The sequence below is a fragment of the Macaca fascicularis genome, chromosome 1 (genome assembly GCF_037993035.2).
Source record: "Macaca fascicularis isolate 582-1 chromosome 1, T2T-MFA8v1.1".
Lineage (NCBI taxonomy): Eukaryota > Metazoa > Chordata > Mammalia > Primates > Cercopithecidae > Macaca > Macaca fascicularis.
The window spans coordinates 157,122,606-157,142,889 of record NC_088375.1 but is presented as its reverse complement, the minus strand read 5'-3'; the positions used below and the strand labels follow the sequence as shown (position 1 = coordinate 157,142,889).

The following is a 20,284-nucleotide window of genomic DNA, read 5'->3' as shown; positions in this document are numbered from 1 at the left end:
CGCAGTTTTATATTGCTTTGGGATTTGTATCTTTTCAGCATGGGAAAAGTAGGACTTGAAACAATGTCAAACTTCTGAGTTTAGCTCTACAGTAACGAAGTGCATTAAAAGGGTAAGAGGTTGTCATGTCTTAAAATCTAACACACGTGTTTTCTGTTTGAACACTGACCCTCTCCTTCCTAAACTGAATGCATCAGTTGCCACATGTTCAAATATACCTCAATAGCCAGACCCTGTATTCTACACAGCAAACAGAAAAAAACTATCTAATTTGCTCTTTGCTCTAGTACAGTGAAACTTATTGATGGATGAGTTGTGGGAGAAAATGTGTTTGAGGTTTACCAACATTTTCTGAGCACCCACTATGCCCCAGGTTATCTCAATTAATCCTTATACAATCCCATTACCTAGTCTATTCCTATTACCTATCTATTACATAGACAAGAAAACTGAGAGACTCAGGAAGGTTAAGGAACTTGTCCAAGGTTATGAAGCTAATGGTGTGTGAGAGCCAGATTTCCAGTTTTCCTCGTGGAAATAAAGGGAACTGGTTGTGCAGTAGTTAAAAATGCACAAAAAAGGACAAATATTATCCTTTCAAAACTTAGTACTTTTTCCTCTAATCATTCAAGTGCCTCAAAAAAATTAGCACACCTACCTGTACATTTTCCAGAAAATGTCTATTTATATTCAGAAATAATGAAAAGGTCCACACCTCCTCAATGAGTGGGAAAAGAATGGTTGTCAACACTACAGAAATATAATCAGATAAACTTAGACTCTTGCAAGTTAAAATCAGAATGCCTCCTTGGAAATCTCTGAGTAAAGTTCCCTCATTATTAGATGAGGAAACTGAGGCCCAGGGAAGTTAAGGGGTCTGATCATAGTCATTCAATTAACTGGTAGCAGGGAGGGGACTAGGATCTCTGACTCCAGGCTTCTCCCTCCTCCGCACACAACTCAGTTGTGTTGGTTGTTAACCTGAATGCAAACTGTCTCACCAGCCATCTGACACATGCTTATTAAATATTGAACCCCGCCGGGTAGTGAGGATTCACCGAGCTGCCATCTTAGATGAAGAGAATAATGGATATATCATTAACCTTGAAAAGTATTAGGAAGGAACCAAAGAGCTGAAATAGGGAACAGCCTGGGTCAAGTGTTCGGAGTAAAATTAGGTGATTACTTTAGAGAGGATGACTGGGGAAGGCTTCCCTAAGAACGTAACATTTAAGCAGAGAGATAAAAGGAGAGATGGGCCCAGTGAAGGGATGAATGGGAGGTGAGAGGAGGCAAAGAGAACAGTGTGTGTCAAGCAGTGGGAATTCTTGAGACCTACCTTAGGTCCATTTGTCATCTGCTTACCTCTAGTTGACCTTAACCTTGGGAACTGGATGGACTCTTCCCACACTTAGTTTACGTGTTTTTCAGAAAGTAAAACTTTGTTGCTTGTATCTCTTATTGAAGAGTAGCCCAATGTCATAATTTCAAAGGAAAATCAGACTAAAATTCCCTTTTCCACATAAATTTTAATAATCAATTTTCTTGGCATCCAGACCATACACAGAGTCTTATATTTTCTATTCAATTTTTATATTAGGAGCCACATTAGGAAAAGGGGAGACCCTTTAAACTTGACAGCTAGGAATTCAGAGTAGGAGCCTGTATTAGTCAGAGTTCTCTAGAGGGACGGAACTAATAGAATACATCTATACATATAGAAATTTATTAAGTATTAACTTACGTGATCACAAGGTCCCGCAATAGGCTGTCTGCAAGCTGAGGAGCAAGGAGAGCCAGTCCAAGTCGCAAAACTGAAGAACTTGGAGTTGGAGGGCAGGAAGCATCCAGCACGGGGGAAGCATATAGGCTGAGAGGGTAGGCCGGTCTCTCCTTCTCACTTTTTTCTGCCTGCTTTGTATTTGCTGGCAGCTGATTGGATTGTGCTCACCAGATTAAGAGTGGACCTGCCTTCCCCAGCCCACTGACTCAAATGTTAATCTCTTTTGGCAACACCCATACAGACACACCCAGGATCAATACTTTGTATCCCTCAATCCAATCAAGTTCACACTCGGTATTAACCATCACAGAGCCCTTTATTATCACATAGAAATCTGTGTTTTTAAAAATGTGGTCCAAAGAAGCTTCCAAAAATAATACAGTATGTTTTGTGGTTGTTGTTACTGTCTTGGCAGTAATATTACCTCAGACTTATCCATTGTTTAACACTCACAGTTGAACTGTGAAATGTATTGTCAAATGCCACTTCCTCTCTCTAGGCATAACTAAAGACCTCACCTGTTACTAAGTCCTGTGCCCTTCAGAAGGTCAAACAGCACAGTAGAAGATCTTTGGAATTAGACAAAGCTCGAGACCTCCAAGGGTCCATAGATCACCCTCTAAGAATTGCTGCACTAAGCAAAAGATTTTTCTTCTATCTAACCAAACTCTCCTGTATTTCAATTTATGGATCAGTAAAAGAGATTTCAGCTTACTGTTTGGGCCATAGAAGGTACAAAGCCACTGTGATACAAGGGAAAATGACTGCTCTTTTTCTAGTGTACATACTGGACTCTGAGAATTAAGGCCTTAGTTCTAAATACTTCCTTGCCAGGTGGCAGAATGGTATTTTGGGACTGCTTTATTATAAGTCAATTTAAACCTTATAAAAATATTCCAGATGTCATAGACACACCCATAGCTGTTTTGGTGAGTTTTAATAATCAAAAGTCGGTTTCTTTCAGTGAAACAGTGTGGTTTTGTCTATTTGAGAAGATGGCTGAATTGTCACTTTTCAAATTATTGTCTTGGCATATACCCAAAAAACACTGGGGCTGCGGTATTACCCGGAGTCTAGGTTGACATCCTCACTATTTGTCTTAAGACAAAATTAATACACCTAAAGCATTCTTCCCCCGTTTTAACATACCCATTAGCTCCTTTTTGTCCACAGAAAGGTCCAGACTTCTTAGACTGGCCTTCTGGTCTTTCCCATTTCCCATCACACTCCCATGTCAATCTTTGGCTCCAGCCACGCCTGCAGCCTTATTATCGCTTGAGCTTATCGCACTTTGCCAGCGCTTTCACTTGAAATGTCTTCTCCCCTATTAATCATGCCCCAAGGTCAGAGTTAAGTTCTAGCTCCCTGAGAACTCAGCTGTAATCACCAGCCTTCCTCCTCTGCGCTCCTCCTCCCCTGTGTCTACATCATTCATTCGGTACTACTTAATGACTAGAACAACAAATATTTGTTGGAATAATGAATTCTTTAAGAAGCAGTGTGGTCTGTTTCCATAACAACCAAAATTGCAATTGGGATTCCTGGCCTAGAACTGGCAAGCAGCTTGCTGCTGTGGCTTTTTCTTGCAGGATGGTTTTCATGTTAATTAGGAGCCTAATCAGATGCTCCTTTCTCCACGAAGCTGCTACCCTGTCACTGAGAACAAGTAAAAGCAACTTTTCCTCTGAGCTGGTGCTGTTTCTTGCTCATTTGCAGGGCAGTAGTCACAGGTGGGAGCAGGTGATAGCACTAATGGTCATCTGAGTAGAAAAAATGTTCAGGGCAAGTGTACCATCTGCACCAAAGGGGAAGGTGGCAAGGACGGACCCAGTCGACCCTTTGAATACTATGTGAATAGTACATTCTTGTTCCCGAAGAAAGCAGCTCAGTAGCTGTTTATAAAGAAATACCTTTCAAAGAACAAAGAAGGGATCCCACAGGGTAGGTCCAGATGATCGAAAGGACTGAAAAGATGCTATGGACTTCGGTTGTTCACATACAAGATAGAAGAACCTGCGCTGATATACAGGACAGGGACTCAGTCATTTCTGATAACGGAAAATTATTTGGAAAATGTAAAAATATCCTTTAAGGAGCCTCATTATGTCCCACTAACAGGTTCCTACAGTTTTTCACAACCTTTTCTGGTACATTTATTTCCTTTTTTCTTTTTTTCTTTTCAATCTCTTGGTCATTATTTTGCTATAAGCCCATTTATTTTGCCTTCTTTTCCCTTCTCCGTTTTTCATTGCCTGCCTATGCCCAAAATGTGACATAATCTAAATTCCTCCTAATTTATATCCAAAGCTTGGGTAGAAGTGCTCCAATTTGGAAAACACATCTGACTTTTCAGGTGAGGTATGATGTTAATGACATAATGATCAAGACATCATTCAGAGGCCATAGCTTTCGATGTGTCAGGGACACAGGTGGCCTGGTGTATATTGGCATTGGTGCTGTGATAAACTGTTTTTAAGTAGTGAGCTTTGGGAGGTATTGTGGCAATATTTTATGTTAATTTCTGCATTTTTAACCACTGCACAAATAGTCCTATCTATTTTCCTAAGGAAAACTGGAGAAATAAGAGTTTTTGCTTAAAACTCAATATTGCAATGCCTGCCACTATTTCATTATAGCCATGTTGCCGTTTCATTGTTGTCTTATTATTAAAAAAACATGAATTGAATTTTTTTTTTTTTTTGAGATGGAGTTTCACCCTTTCTCCCAGGCTGGAGTGCAGTGGTGCTATCTTGGCTCACTGCCACCTCTGCCTTCTGCTTTCAAGTGATTCTCCTGCCTCAACATCCCGAGTAGCTGGAATTATAGGCACCCGCCACCATGCCTGACTAATTTTTATGTTTTTAGTAGAGACAGGGTTTCACCATGTTGGCCAGGCTGGTCTCGATCTCCTGACCTCGTGATCCGCCTGCCTCGGCCTCCCAAAGTGCTGGGATTACAGGCGTGAGCCCCTATGCCTGGCCATGAATTGATTTTTTAAAGTCTCTACTTGGTGCTTAATATGAACACTTTTGATGGAATTGACTCACATATTTGGTTAAATTAGATATGAAAGAAATCGGATTATTTTAACTCAGTGTGGCTGTAACAGCAGCCAACATTTATTGAGCAGTTCACACATACCAGACACTACATAAAGCACTTTACACTGTTGTCTTACTGAATGCTCATACCCATCCTCTGGAGTCAGCACAATTACTATCCTGATTTTTCGAGTAAGACATTAGGGAGTTCAGTTATTTGCTAGTAAGTGGTGGATCTGGAGGTTGAAAGCATGGATTTTGGCAAAAAACACTGCCTGTTGTTTTTGTTTTTTCTTGAAGTGACAGGCTTTATTTATTTTCAAGAAAATTTCTGCCAGATACTGAAGTCTGAAAAACACCACAGTTTGTTTGTTAGATGCTCTTTCAGAAAGTAGACATAGTGTTCACTTTTAAAAGCAACTGATTCAGCTACTTAAATAATCACACAAGTGCTTTTCCCAAAACAAAAGCAAAAACCATAGGTGTGCTGAAGAGCCTTATGTGTATTTCCCATTTTGTCACACAGAATATTAAAATGATGTGTGCATAGGGGTAAAAATTAAATAAAATGTGTCTTTTTTACTGCTTCATCAAGGGCATTCTTATGTAACATTGGCATTTTCTTTCTTGTTTTTAACTGTGAGTACATGGTAGTGAAGCACACGACCAGTACCACAGGACCAATAACACCGCTGCCATGCACCACAGGTTTACAACTGTTGCTTCTGCACCACCTCCAAAAAGCTAATAACCTCTTAGTGTTATAATGAATATAGGGGACCTCTAATGTCTGTGGACCACACTTTGAGAACCACCACCGTGGGGTTACTTGGGGGTTGGGGTGGGTGTGTTGAGCACGTACGTAGGACAGAGAGAAACCCCAGATATAGTACTTAGGGATCTCAAAAGGAAGAAGTTCCTCGTGCCTTTCCAAGCAAATAACCTCACAAATGTGAGGAAGAGGTCAGGGGCAAAATAGTGTATCTGCTGAAAGCCCTGTTTCTCTGGGCTCCTGTTGGCCTGGAAAAAGTTCTGAGTGTTTCTCTGTGGCCAGTGGTGCAAGGGGTGCCTAAAAGGAAAGTCTGTGCACTTGTCAGAAGAAGGCAAAGAGGACTATAGCAGGAGGTCCCAAAGCAGGGGGCTGGATGGAAGGTGGAGGGGATACAGCCCAGAGGAGCAACAGCACCAGGAAGAACCAGAACTGAAGGGAGGGCAAAGAAAACCTGCAAGGTGGGAGAATGGCCCTGACATGGAGACTGAACTTTGAACTGGACTATCAAGGTTATCAGAAATCACTGGATTGGACTAAGAAAACCCAGACTGGATTTGACTGAGTTTCCACTCTGAAGTGAAATCGGGCAGCTCATGAGCTAGGGGCGGGTGTGATGGTTAATTTTAGGTGTCAACTTGACGGGGTTAAGGGACACACAGCTAGCTGGTAGAGCATTATTTCTGGCTGTGTCTGTGAAGGTATTTCCAGAAGAGACTGGCATTTGAATCAGTGGACTGAGTAAGGAAGATCCACCCTCACCAATGTGGGTGGGCACCATCCAATCTGTTCTGGCTCAGCTAGAACCAAACAGCTGAGGAAAGATGAATTTGCACTCTCTCCTCTGGAGCTGGGTCATCCATTTTCTCCTGCCCTTGGACACCAGCAGCAGCCCCCACCACCCTGCCAGCTTCTCAGGTCTTTGGACTCAGACTGAACTACACCCCCCCACCTTCCCTGTTCCTCTGCTTGTAGAAGGCCTATTATGGAACTCCTTGGCCTCCATAATGGAGTGAACCAATTCTCATAATAAGCCCATGTGTATATATGGGCTTGTAATGGGAATAAGAAGCAACAGGATATATATACCCTGTCGCTTCTGTTTCTCCGTAGAACGCTGACATGCAGCTGGGGTCACCTAGAAAATAAGTTGCCATCTGACTCTCTAGCCTTTGGCCTGGCCCAACTGGAGCACTGTTCCAGCTCCAAACACAGGCACCAGATCTCCACAGTTCTTTCTCCCCTGAAGGGATGCAGACACCAAGGGCCTCTTTCACACTCTCCCAGGCCTGACACCTGTGTTTTCAAAGTCCAGGCCATTCAGAATGGGAAAGTAAAGAAAAAGAGACATTAGGCTGCTTTCCAAGAGAGCCTCAAATGCATTTACCAACTAAAGAGATATACTTCTAATGTTGGAGAAATGTGGGCATTTTGTGGTGACAATGATCCTACTTAATTATATAAACCTTTTCACTGCAAAAAGGCTGTAAGTAATGTTTAACTAGAATGCAGTGCATTCTTCATTTAATCAAAGCAAATTAATAAGCCTTTATCAAGGGCTTACTACGCTCAAAGAACCGTGAAATCCAGAAGGACATAAAACGGTCCTTGCAACACTGCATGACATGGCAGGAATTTAGCACTCATCTAGAAGGGCAAATTACTGCTAAACAGAAAAGAGCCCAAGTACATGAGGTTACCCGGTAAGGGGAATGGAGGCCTCATACTCATTGTGTCCCTACCCATTGGTTGAAATCCTTTTGGAAGCACTATTAATTCACCAACTGAGGCACCTGATGAAGTTTTAGGCATTTGGCCTGTTCACTAAAGGCTAAGTGTATTCAAGGAACTGGCCAATGTTCCTTGTCTGTGTAGTCCTGCTTATTGATTAGCAATTGAGTAAGGGGACATCTCCAGGCTGACTCACTGAGAGGCTCTTTTGCTTGTTTAGAGAGCCACTCTGAATGATCAGGGGACACTGGCAGATGCTGCAGGATCCAGCAGGCCCCAGCACTGGAGAGGAGAGAATACTCAAAGTCTTGTGTTTGTATCCAAGTTCTGTGTACCCTTGGGCCAACCCCTTATCTCCTCTGGATTTCTTTTAAAATAACAAAATCTCTGTCAGCTCCAAATTTGAGTGACTAACAAGTTAACACGTTGATAACTGTTCTTTTAATTGGAAACTTGTATAACAGAGACATAGCCCAAGTAAAAGTGAAGCATGAAGGCAATTAAATAAGTCAAATACCCCATCCTCTAGTCTTAAAATGTTCATTTTAATTATCTAATAACAAAATTAAAACTAACATATACTGGTGACCTACTGTGTTCCAGATACTGTGCTGTCTTCATATGTAGTATCTTTTTTTTTTTTTTTTTTTGAGATGGAGCCTTGCTCTGTTGCCCAGGCTGGAGTGCAGTGGCTCAATCTTAACTCACTGCAAGCTCTGCCTCCCAGGTTCATGCCATTCTTCTGTCTCAGCCTCCTGAGTAGCTGGGACTACAGGAACCCGCCACCATGCCCGGCTAATTTTTTTGTATTTTTAGTAGAAACGGGGTTTCACCATGTTAGCCAGGATGGTCTCGATCTCCTGACCTCATGCTCTGCCTGCCTCAGCCTCCCAAAGTGCTGGGATTACAGGCCTGAGCCACCGCACCCGGCCCCCATATGCAGTATCTTATTTAATCCTCACACCAGTGATCAGCACTCATATTCTTCCCCATTTTACAGGGAAGAAATTGAAGAAATCAAGGCTCAAAAAGGTTAAATAACTTTCCCTGGGTTACACAGTTAATAAGTGACAGAATTGAGACTCAGACCCAAGTTTCTCAGACATCAAAGCCCATGCTCTAAAAGTGTCTATAGATACAAAGCAAGGAAACCAAAATGTAGATGAAGTTGTGGGAATATAGTGGGTGAGGGAAGTTTGCCATAATTATTTGAATAAGTGCTGCAATTTTCTGTTTTACTTTGCTCCTGTATATCTAGCCATTGATGTCTGAAAACAAAGGTCAAATATGATACAAAGTGAATATTAATGACAAAGACCTCTGTTTACCCCAGCCATGTTTCTCTCCATTATGTAAAATTCCATTTTAACTTCAAAACAGGAAACAATTTGAACCCATAAAAGTATCCTAAACCATCACTGAAAGTACAGTGATTTCAGAATTTGTGCTATGTCTTTTGCCATAAAGAAATAGCATAGGCACCTGTTTTGTGAGCATTGCCAAAACTACTTCTGAGGGCCATTGGCAAAATTCAGCAAGTGTTTGCGCGTGTGATGCTGGGTGGGTCTGAGGGAACCTGGTCATGGTGAGATTTTCTCTGTGGGTGGGATGGAGTAGCTCCCCTGTATACTGATCTCAAATAGTGGCCTAGTGTGGAGGTAGAGGGGAAAAATCCTACACAAGCGGATATATAGACTTAAAGGAGGGTGCTTAAACTCCCCACATGATAAAGATATTCTCTCCCTGCTATAGTACATTCATCCATTAGGTATATATGGCTTTGGGTGAGTTTTGTTAGTTCATTTGACACATTTATTGAGTTTCTACTATGTATCAGCAAAATGGCAGCCTAAGGACACACAGATGAAAGGCAAGGCTCCCTAGTCTCAGGGAGCTCATGTTGTAGGGAAGAAGCCAACAAATAGCACAGCTTGGCACACGCAATGGCAGAGGCGCAGGCCATGGGGAGCAAGACTGAAGTAGGGATCAGGGTTGAGAGAGGACCTGAGAGCTGAGTCCAAAAGAAGAAAAGGAATTGGCCAAGTGCTAAGTGGGAAGAAAGTGAGGGTGAGCCCAGGGCAAGGACTGAGGGAATGGTGTGTGCAGGAGGGAGCCTCAGAGATGAGATGGATGGGAAGTGGTAAGAGCAGAGCTGGAGACAAGGCAAAATCTGGGTCATGAGAGGCTGTGATCCAAGGAGAGGTAGTATGAACTTCATCCTGCGGCAGTGAGGCACCATGAAAGCTTTTACTTCCAACTTCGGATGGAGCACTCTGGCAACCAGGACAGGAAGCCTAGGCTTCAGCACAAGGTCGGCCGAGGTCATCAGAATGGTCATTCAGGTAAGGAAAAAGGAGACAGTTGAGGTGAAAAACGAAAAGCAGATCTAAGAGATTTAGGAGGGAGAATCAACGGACCATAAAGATCCATTGTGGGAACAGGCGAATGAGAGGACCTGAGCGTGCCTCAGAAGCAGCTGGTTTAAACAGCCACATGGATGGAAGTGCCATGCAAAGAGAAGGAATTTGCAGAAGAAATCAATTTTGAGAGACAGATGAGTTTTTGGCCTGTTCACTAAAGGCTAAGTGTATTCAAGGAACTTTTTTGGACTTTTTTTTAAAACTAAAAAAGTTTTAAACTTTTTTGTTTGTTGTTGTTGTCAGCCTTTGTCACCCAGGCTGAGGTGCAGTGATGCAATCATGGCTCACTGCAGCCTCAACTTCCCAAGTTCAGGTGATCCTGCCACCTCAGTCCCCGGAGTAGCTGAGACTACAGGCACACACCACCACATCTGGCTTAGTTTTTGTATTTTTTGATAGAGAGAGGGTGTCACCATGTTTCCCAGGCTGGTTTTAAACTCTTGGGCTCAAGCCATCTACCCACCTTGGCCTCTCAAAGCACTGGGATTACAGTCACGAGCCACTGTGCCTGGCCAGTTTTAAACATCTTAAGATTGAGGTGCTTATGGGACATCCAAGCAGAGATGTCCATTAAAAACGAGATTTTTCACAGCTGATAAAAAAAGACAAGTTCTGGCTATAGATACAGATGTGAAGCCATGTATGTGCAAGAAGTCACCCAGTGAACTTAGGGAGGGTGAGGCTGGAAGAGAGCTAAGACCTGGAGCCTTCCCAAGACCCCTGCCAGAGCCAGAGGAGAAGAGCACAGGGAGGAAAGTGGGACATCTAGAGCAAATGGCATCACAGAAGGCAAGGGAGGAGAGCTTCCATCTGGGAACGGTTTACTCAAATGTCATGAAAATTGTCTGTGGAGTTTGGCAACAGGTGAGTCATTGGTGACTGGTGACAGCAGTTCCAGAGGAACAGGAAGGGGTAAAGCCAGAGGGTTAGGGGTGACTAGGAGGTAAGTAAATGGGGATCTATCTGTACAGACTACACTTTCAAGAAAGTTGACTCTGAGAGAAGAGAGAGTTAAGACTATTTAAAGGAAAGTGAATATTCAGGGCGGAATATTTTTAAAATGAGAGACTCAAGCTCATTTGTATAAAGACGGAGGCATTACAGGCTTTAGTCAAGAGCAACGCTCCATGAGTTCAAACGCCGGTTCCTATGTGTACAGCTGTGTGACCTTGGGCATCATCCTTACACTCACTGTTCCTCAGTTTCCTCACCTGTCCTGTGGAAGTAATGATTGTACCTAGGTCATGGGGTTGATGGGAGAGTGAAATGAGTTAGAACATGCAACAGGGCTCCTAGTGAATGCAAACAGTAGCTGTCACTGTAGCTACTCTATGCAGAGGGAGGGGAGACATCCAATGAGAGGGAGACAGTCTTGAGAAAAGGAGGATGAGGATGGATTCAGAAGTGAATTGGAACAAGGAAAGGAACAAGATGAGGAAACCGTCACAGAAGTTTAGAGGTTAAATTCCTGTTTATTTCCTCAGTGTTTCTTCCTCAACATTTCCTGTTAACATTAAACACTCCCTAAGGGACTGAGCTGTTAAGTGGTATTTCACCTACACCCAGCTGTAGTTGGCTGAGATCAGTCAGTTGAAATGAGAATGTGTCTCTGAAGCCCTGGGCTTCAGCCTGCCTATATGCTGCTATTTTCTCTAGCTGACACATTCTTGCAGTTGTTTACAACAACCCAGCCCTGCAGGAGACCATTTTACCATAGGAGACCGTTTTTTGCCTTGAAGAATGAAGCAGAGTAACAAGCCAGTGATTTAGGGGGTCAGTGACTATTTTGGCCCTCCAAATGTAACACTCACAAAGTGTTTCCTTTCCAATTTGCTCCAGGCTCCTCTGAACCAGGAGTCTGAGTGTTTTCTTAGCTGCAAATGAAAACATATTTAAACCAACCATCAGATGGTTAAGGCAATAAAGCACTCTTTCCTCTTGTAACAAAGTGTAGCTGTTTAGCTTTACTGTGACTTATGTTCCTGTGATCCAGGTGATAGTTTTTCTCATATTTGTCTGGGGCCCTGGCTCTGAAGATGTTCCTCCTGGTTCTGCCAGGCTGCAGGGAATGCCTTCAACTAGCAAGTGGGTCACGCGTTACTGCCACGCATCCACCCATCACCACCGGCCCAGCGGCTTTGGTGTAAAGTGCATTGAACCGATTTGGGCCAGTTATGTATGACTTTGGACTAACTCTTTGTTTGGACTAACTCTTGTAGTCAATGCAGGGAAAGCTGGTGGGGAAGAGCCACAAGCAGAACACACTGGTTTTTTTGGAAGTCCTCAGCATGGTCTGGGTGGAGCCGTTGAGGCAAGCACTGAGACTACCTCTCATTCCAACATCTGCTGTTGAGAAAGGAAGAGAATGTTCAGCAGTGGGAAACCTGGCCGAGGCCAGCCAGCAGATTCCTAGAGAGACCCCTTGGGACCCCTTCAGAGGACAATTTGCTAGAAGGCAGTGATGACCAGTTGATTGGAGGGTGACCTTTACTAAATCTCCTAGATGACAGAGAGCATGCCCTTTTTCCTTTTTCTTTCTTTCCTTTTTTTTTTTTTTTTTTTTGTTGTTGTTGTTGTTGTTGTTTGCTTCTGCAGCACCTATCAGGATGCCTGGCATTTAGTAGGCATTCAGTATATGTCTTTAGAATGAATGAATGGAATGGAATGGAGTGGAAAATGATGAAAGCTCAGATTAAGTTACTCCCCCGCCAAGTTCCTCAAACTCAGGTGTGACTAATACAGACCCATTATCGAAGCAAATGTACTAATCTGTCTTCCAGTAATAACCATCTCAGAGCCATAATGATAAGAGCAGAGGTTTGAGGTAAAACAATGAGGCATGGCTATTTTTAAGAATCAACCATAACTAAGAAACTCTTCCTCTGGTCCTGAAGGATCAATGTGGGGTCTTTATAAAGTCTTTATGGCCCCTTCCCACAAAATACATAAAACCAAAAAAAGAGATACAGCTTTTGGTAAATTTGCCTTAGTAAGGTAGCACACAGTTTCCACATTAGAATCAGGTTCTAGTCCACCATTAGGTAGGTGGCACCATCGGGAAGCCAAGTCAAAATACAAAACAAATAACAATTACATTGATGATACAGATCCCAAATGCCACCATCCTTCAAAGAATGGAGTGTGTACTGGAGTTGATGTGTTGATAAAGTGTCCATTAAAGACAAAAGAAGGCCAGGCACAGTGGCTCACTCCTGTAATCCCAGCACTTGAGGAGGCCAAGGCGGGCAGATTGCCTGAGGTCAGGAGTTCGAGATCAGCCTGAGCAACATGGTGAAACCCCGTCTCTACTAAAAATATAAAAAAGTTAGCCAGGTGTGGTGGGTGCCTATAATCCCAGCTATTCTGGAGGCTGAGGCAGGAGAATCTCTTGAACCTGTGAGGCAGAGGTTGCAGTGAGCCAAGATCACACCATTGCACTCCAGCCTGGGCAGCAAAGTGAGACTCCGTCTCACAAAAAAAAAAAAAAAAAAAAAAAAAAAAAAGCAAGCAAAGGCTGAATTACCCATCATTGTTGTGATAAGTACGGTCGTGTTCTTTTTTTTGTTTTGTTTTGTTCTTGTTTTTGTTTTTTTTTTATGTTCCCACCCATCACAGAACTTACAATCTGTTCAGTGAAGCCAGAATTCATGCTTATGAAAACTTCAGAGCCCATACACAGCAGTGCAGAATTAACTGAAAAGGAACCATTCAGTGAAGGTTAACAGAGATGAGGGGACAAAGAAAGCACAATGGTTGGAGCCTCTTCCTAGAAAAGCTGAGAACCGAGGGGAGTCTCAAAGAATGGATGGGATTTCCTAAGTTCGAGAGAGGGCTGAGGAGAGAGGGATGGCAAGCAGGCAGATTCCAAGTTAGGAGCAAATCACAGCAGTAGGGATATGCCCCTCATGGCCCAGGAACGGGAAGGAGATGGGCCAAACCTTGAAAGGCCTGGATGCATGAATGTGATGTTGACTGAAGACCAGTCCTGAGCTGGTGAGCACGGCAGGCAAGGAAACACCAGGAGGACAAACTGCCCTCCACAAATTCTCCCATATACAGTCATGCATCACTTAACAATGGGGGTGCGTTCTGAGGAATACCTCGTCAGGCAATTTCCTTGTTATGAAAACTAGTGTGTACTCACACAAACCTAGATGGTGTAGCCTACTATGCACCTAGGGTATGTGGTATAGCCTATTGCTCCCAGGCTACAAACCCATGTTACTATACCAAATAGCATAAATACATAGTAACACCACGGTAAGTATTTGTGTATTTAAACATAGAAAAGACACAGTAAAAATACAGTGTATTATAGTATCAGGGGACCATCCTCTATGCAGTTCATCACTGAGTGAAATGTTGTTATGCAGCCCATGACTGGACATTATACCTTCTCCTTTTACTTTTTTCTTTTAATACTGTCCATGAATGTAAGGGTGGGAGGATGCAAATATAGAAAAAGGTTTACATTTAAAGTAGTAGCTCAGGTCAAACAAAATTAGAGCCCTTGTCTTCTAGTCTTCTCCAAAGAAGAAAGAATCCTGAACTAAAATATTAGCTCCAGTGCTGTATAACATCACTGGATAGTGTAAAATCAGAGACTGTGCCTATTCTACTCCTTTCTGGCAGGAGGAGCACAGAACTCAAAGAGGGGTTACTCTAGCTTAATCCCTAATCAAGTCAGGAAGTGAATCTTGAACATCACTGACAGATAACTATCTAGTCTTGACTTCAGTACTTCGAGTGTCAGGGTATTCACTATCCTATTAATAATAGATGACTAATAACAATTGCCCCTCTTTGAACTCTGAATCAGGATTTTGTTTGGTTGAAAGTTTTTTTAAAAAATAACTAGTTAAGGTAAAAATGTATTTTATGTAAATTTTAGGTACAAGCAGTCATAGCAGTGGTATGACATGCTGTGGTCTCAGAGACTCAGGTTCCCTATATTTTTCTGCTCCTTTGTGTGGCTTCTCCAGAGTTATCTCATGTCCCAAAATGGTTGCTGAAGCTCCAGCCCTTATGTCCTAAGGCCATTAAAAAGGAAAGAGGAAATGGGGCAGAAGAACTTGCTTCTTCCCTTTAAGGTCACTGCCTTGAAGTTGCATTCACCATTCCACTGACATCTCATTGGTCAGGAAGACACTTCTACCTGCAAGGAAGTCTGGTAAATGTAGTCCATGTTTCAGATAGCCATGTGCCCACAATAAAAATCATGAGGTTTAATTTTTTACAAAGAAGGAGAAAGTAGATATCATGTTTCTATGACAGAGTCTAATGTAGGCCTCCGCCTAGAAAATCCAGGAAAAATAGATTTGGCTTTCAAAAAAAAAAAAAAAAAGTTTTGGTTTTTAATCTTCCTTGGTAGGACCGTGCTCACCAAAACAATAGGAAGAAGATGCTTGTCTGTGGAGTGGCTGCTACCAACAGTGTCCATGGCGGCAGCAGAATTTAGCTGCACCTCGCAGAGGCCTACAGTTTACTGTCAAAGTCAGAACAAAGCAAGTTGGCAGAAGCTGCACCCCCGCTTTTGAAGGCCTTCTTTTGGAGCTGTCCAACAGTCCCTCTTGGACTACTCACCAAAGCCCCAGGAATGCCACCGCCTCTCACACCCTGCTGTGGTATAGGTGAACTCAGGTGGCACTGTCCTAGCCTGGAGCCCTAGTGGAAGACACTGGCTGCATCCACTTGGTCTCCCCAGCAGAGGAGATGGTGCGTTTCTATTGGGCATCTGTTGTCCATAGGAAAGTCTTCCTAAGACTGAGTCAAAACCTGCTCTGTCAAAACTTCCAATATTTAGGCACTTCTGTCTGGTGTCCTAGGCTCTACATCTAGTACATAATTAAAATCACCTACCAGGTTTTTCACCAAAAATAAAAATTGCTAAGAGTTAACATTGTAACATGAAATTAATACTACTAAAAACCATCAGTTTCACATGTCAGGCCTGTGAGGAAGTGAATTGTGCTTTTAGTAAAAGAGTATAAGAAGGCATGGGAATGTACATTTTTGCCTAGTTTGGAGGATTAAAGGATTGTTTAAAATTAGACATGATAAACCTAAAAGTTTGAGCAAGTTTTGGAAGGCTTGTGAAAAATTAATTGTAAAAGATTTTGTGTATGAACATATTGGCTAAATTTAAAGGGGTTTTATTCAGTTTTTTCCATGCTTTTGGAATAAAGCAAAACATGGTTTTCTAAGAGCACAGATCTGTTCTTTAACAAGAATTTGTAAAGAGTTATAAAAGGTTTATGAGAAGCTCACCTTATGGTCAAACTGATTTAGACTGGATAGATTTGTCTATATGGTTTTATTAAAAATTGGGATTGATGGCCGGGCGCGGTGGCTCAAGCCTATAATCCCAGCACTTTGGGAGGCCAAGACAGGTGGATCATGAGGTCAGGAGATAGAGACAATCCTGGCTAACACGGTGAAGTCTCTACTAAAAAATACAAAAAAACTAGACGGGCGAGGTGGTAGGCGCCTGTAGTCCCAGCTACTCGGGAGGCTGAGGCAGGAGAATGGCATGAACCCTGGAGGCGGAGCTGCAGTGAGCCGAGATCGCACCACTGCACTCCAGCCTAGGCGACAGAGCGAGACTCCATCTCAAAAAAAAAAAAAAAAAAAAAAAATTGGGATTGAGGCCGGGTACAGTGGCTCACGCCTATAATCCCAGCACTTTGGGAGGCCGAGGTGGACAGATCACCTGAGGTCAGGGGTTCAAGACCAGCATAGCCAACATGGTGAAACCCTGTCTCTACTAAATATACCAAAAAAAAATGAGCCAGGTGTGGTGGCGGGTGCCTGTAATCCCAGCTACTTGGAAGGCTGAGGCAGGAGAATTGCTTGAACCCAGGAGGTGGAGATTGCAGGGAGCCAAGATCGCGCCACTGCACTCCAGCCTGGATGACAAAAGACTGTCTCAAAAAAAAAAAAAAAAATTGTGGTTGAAAAAAAGTTTTCACTATTTAGTCTAGTCCTGCCATACAGAGGAAATTAGCTTTCTCTCCACCCTGCCCATTCAAATATTTGAAGACATATACGCTTTTCTTCTGATTTATGTCTTCATCCAATTAAAAACATGCAGTTTCTTCTGTTGTAAGTTATAAGTTCCTCAAGAGCAGGGTGCTATCTTCTTGTCTCTGTGTCCCCAGTCCTTCCACTGCCTAGCTCATCTGGATTCCTTACATTTTCTGGTGGAATGAATAATAAATTCTACTTTTATTATTTCCCCTAAGTCATGTCTCTTTAGACACATGCAGCCCAAATCTTTCCTAAAACAGATTGGCCAGAACATTTTCAAATTTAAGGATTTCTTTTCTTTTTACAGAAAATAATACATCTTCATTCTAGAAAACGTGTATCAATAATAACAAAATCACAAACAGCCCAATGCCTGGGAATGAATACTATTAGTATTTTGATTTATATTCCTCTCAGTTTTTTTTTCTGTGTATGTATATATATTTTAATGTACATTTTTCATCGGAACGAGATCATAAAATTTTAAAACCCACTTTTTATGCTTAACAAAACCTCAAGGGCATCTTTCCAAGATAGTATGCCTGAATATGCCATGTCATTTTTTAAAGTTCTTTTGTAATTCAACCGAAATAGAAAAACAGAAAAGTGCACAAGTCCTAGGTATTCTGTTTGATGAAATTTCGCTCATTGGATGCATGTGTCTTACCAAGATGCAGATTAGGAAATTGAACGTGACCAGAACCTCAGAAGTCTCCCTTGTGTCTCCTCCTCATCACTACTCCCTGCAAGGACTACCATAGACATTTTTTAACTTCCATAAATGGAATCACACTGTATAACTGTATATATTATTTAGTATCTGTCTTCTTTCAGCACATCAGTTTAATGAGTACATCCTATTCCTTTATGTTGCTGTAATATAATTTATTCAGTTTATACCTATTGCTGTATTATCATAATACATTATTTTTTCATTATTTTTGCTTTTATTAAAAATTCTGTAATGAATATCTATATACTAAAACAGTGATTTTTTTCTCTTTAGGTAAAATTCACAGATATGAATTAAACTTTTAAGATTCTTTTACTTATATTGCCAAGTTGCCCTTCAAAACAATTGTGCCCATTTTATGTTCCCATCACAATGTGTAAGACTCCCAGTTTCCGCAATGTGGTCTAGAATTGAACATAAAACCTCAGACGTAATCCAACTAACATTCGCCCTGAATGTCTCACTTCCCTTTACTGTACACAAATAGACTGCAAGCACAGATAATCTCCAAGTTCTCTGACAAAGAAAAAGTTAGGGTGATAGTGCTGGATATGACCTTGGAACAACAAGACGCTTATTTTCCATCAACAAGCTTATTTTCAGATGAGAATCCAGAAGTCCAAAGAGGTAAGCTTTCAGAGCAGACAGATTCCCAAGGAAAACCAAACTAGAAAACTACATGTAGGAAAAAAGCAGCAGAGAAACAAAATGTGTCTTTAGCAGTTACCTATGGGGAGTGAAACTATTTTTCTTCTTCATTTTACTTTTCTGAATTATCTAAATCTTCAGTAAAGAGCATATATTTCTTTCACAGTGGAGAAAAAAAGTATTTCTTTAAAAGAAGAGGGCAGACATGGTGGTGCACACCTGTAATCCCAGCACTTTGGGAGACCGAGGCAAGTGGATAGCTTGAGGCCAGAAGTTCGAGACTAGCCTGGCCAACATGGTGAAACCCTGTCTCTACTAAAAATGAAAAATTAAAAAAATTAGCTGAGCATGGTGGTGCACGCTGCACGCCTGTAATCTCAGCTACTCAGGAGACTGAGGCATGAAAATCACTTCAACCTGGGAGGTGGAGGTGGAGATGGCAGTGAACCAAAATCAGCAGCCTGGGCAACAGAGCAAGACTCCGTCTCAAAAAATAAAATAAATAAATAGAAGGAAAAATAGAAAGGAGGAGGTAAATTTGTAAGTTTCCTATTCTATACACTTAATATATGCCTAAGACTTGGTACAAAGTAGGCTACAAAATAGGAAAAGTGGTATGTTTAAAAATCTGGAAGAGGCAGGGCACTCTAGAACAATGAATTCCAAGAATTCAGAAACCCAAGCAAGCAGAACCTGAGTGAAGTGAAAAGCAGCTCTGGTCTGTCAATTTGAAAAAATAAATGTGCTTGATGAGCTGGGTCTGGAACAGGCCCTGGAGACCTCTGGGTGAAGAAACAAAGGATCGGTGTTTGGTTGGTTGGTTGGTTGGTTGGTTGGTTTTTTCATTTTTTTGTGGTTTTTTAATTTTTTAATTTTTCTGTAGATTCGTATTCAGCTGAAAGGACAAGTGATTTCATGGTGTTTTCTTATGAGTAGTTTGGAAATCTTGTCTCTGCCTCTGTGGGGTTAGGGTACTGTGAGCTGTAGGAGCTCACCAGCTTCATGGGGTAAAAACATTTCAGAACCACCACCAACAGGCACCAGGAAAGGTGTCTGCCCTTTCCTGTCACCTGAGACCTGAACCTTCCTCATTTTCTGTCCATGTAGGAGCTGGAGTCTTGGCATTTCGTTTCAGAGTCTTGATTAATGAGGGATTTCACATCTCGCTGTGGCTGTGGTGGGTGTTGGCTGAATGAATCGTAAAATCAAAGAGTGTTAATTAGAACATAAATGAAATCACATCCCTAAAGTCTACTATTTATAGTTAATAAGTGGGCCAGGCACAGTGGCTCACGCCTGTAATCCTAGCACTCTAGGAGGCCAATGCGGGCAGATCACTTGAGGCCAGGAGTTCGAGACCAGCCTGGCCAAGACAGTGAAACCCTATCCCTACTAAAAATACAAAAATTAGGTGGGCATGGTGGCACAAGCCTGTAATCCCAGCTATTCTGGAGGCTAAGTCAGGAGAATGGCTTGAACCCAGAAGGCAGAGGCTGCAGTGAGCCAAGATCATGCCACTGCACTCCAGCCTAGATAAGAGAGTGAGACTCAGTCTCAAAAAAAAAAAAAAAAAGTGAATAAGTGATGGGGCCTGATAGGGTTGCCAGATTTAACAAAGAAAAATACAAGAGCCATAGTTAGATTTGAATTGTAGGTGAACAATGACATGGCGTTTAGTATAAGTCTCATGCAGGATTTGACTGTGTCCTGTATTTCATCTGGCCAGCTGAGGGGGCCATGATGAAAGCCCAGCTCCCAGTGACCATTCCAGTCAACTGCAGGCTGTGCAGTGCATTTCCCAAAGGAAGTCTGTCTGATTTCCAGAAAGACAGGTCAGAAGGGCCCCACATATGAGAGGGTGTAGAGTTTAGTGGTACCAGGGCACAGCTGGCCCTTGGCATGGTTTCTTCATCTGTGATAGTATTACAAACAGCACCTTCTTCAAATAGCTGTTGTAAGAATTAAATAATTACAAATAGAACATATAAAACAGATATTTATTAGATAAAATATCAAGCCAAAAGTATTGTGACTTTTTTCTGAATAGTCTGCAATGACTTCTCAAACATATTTGGTCTCTCAACTATACCATTGGTGCAAAATAGGCCACAGTTCCCCTACTATTCTCTCCAG

At 42.1% G+C, this 20,284-nt stretch overlaps 1 protein-coding gene across 4 annotated transcripts in view; it reads left to right on the top strand.

Moving 5' to 3' along the window:
• The window catches only part of AK5 (adenylate kinase 5), a 293,062-nt gene that overhangs the window by 221,500 nt on the left and 51,278 nt on the right, over positions 1 to 20,284 (top strand). The gene's annotated exons all lie outside the window — the stretch shown is intronic.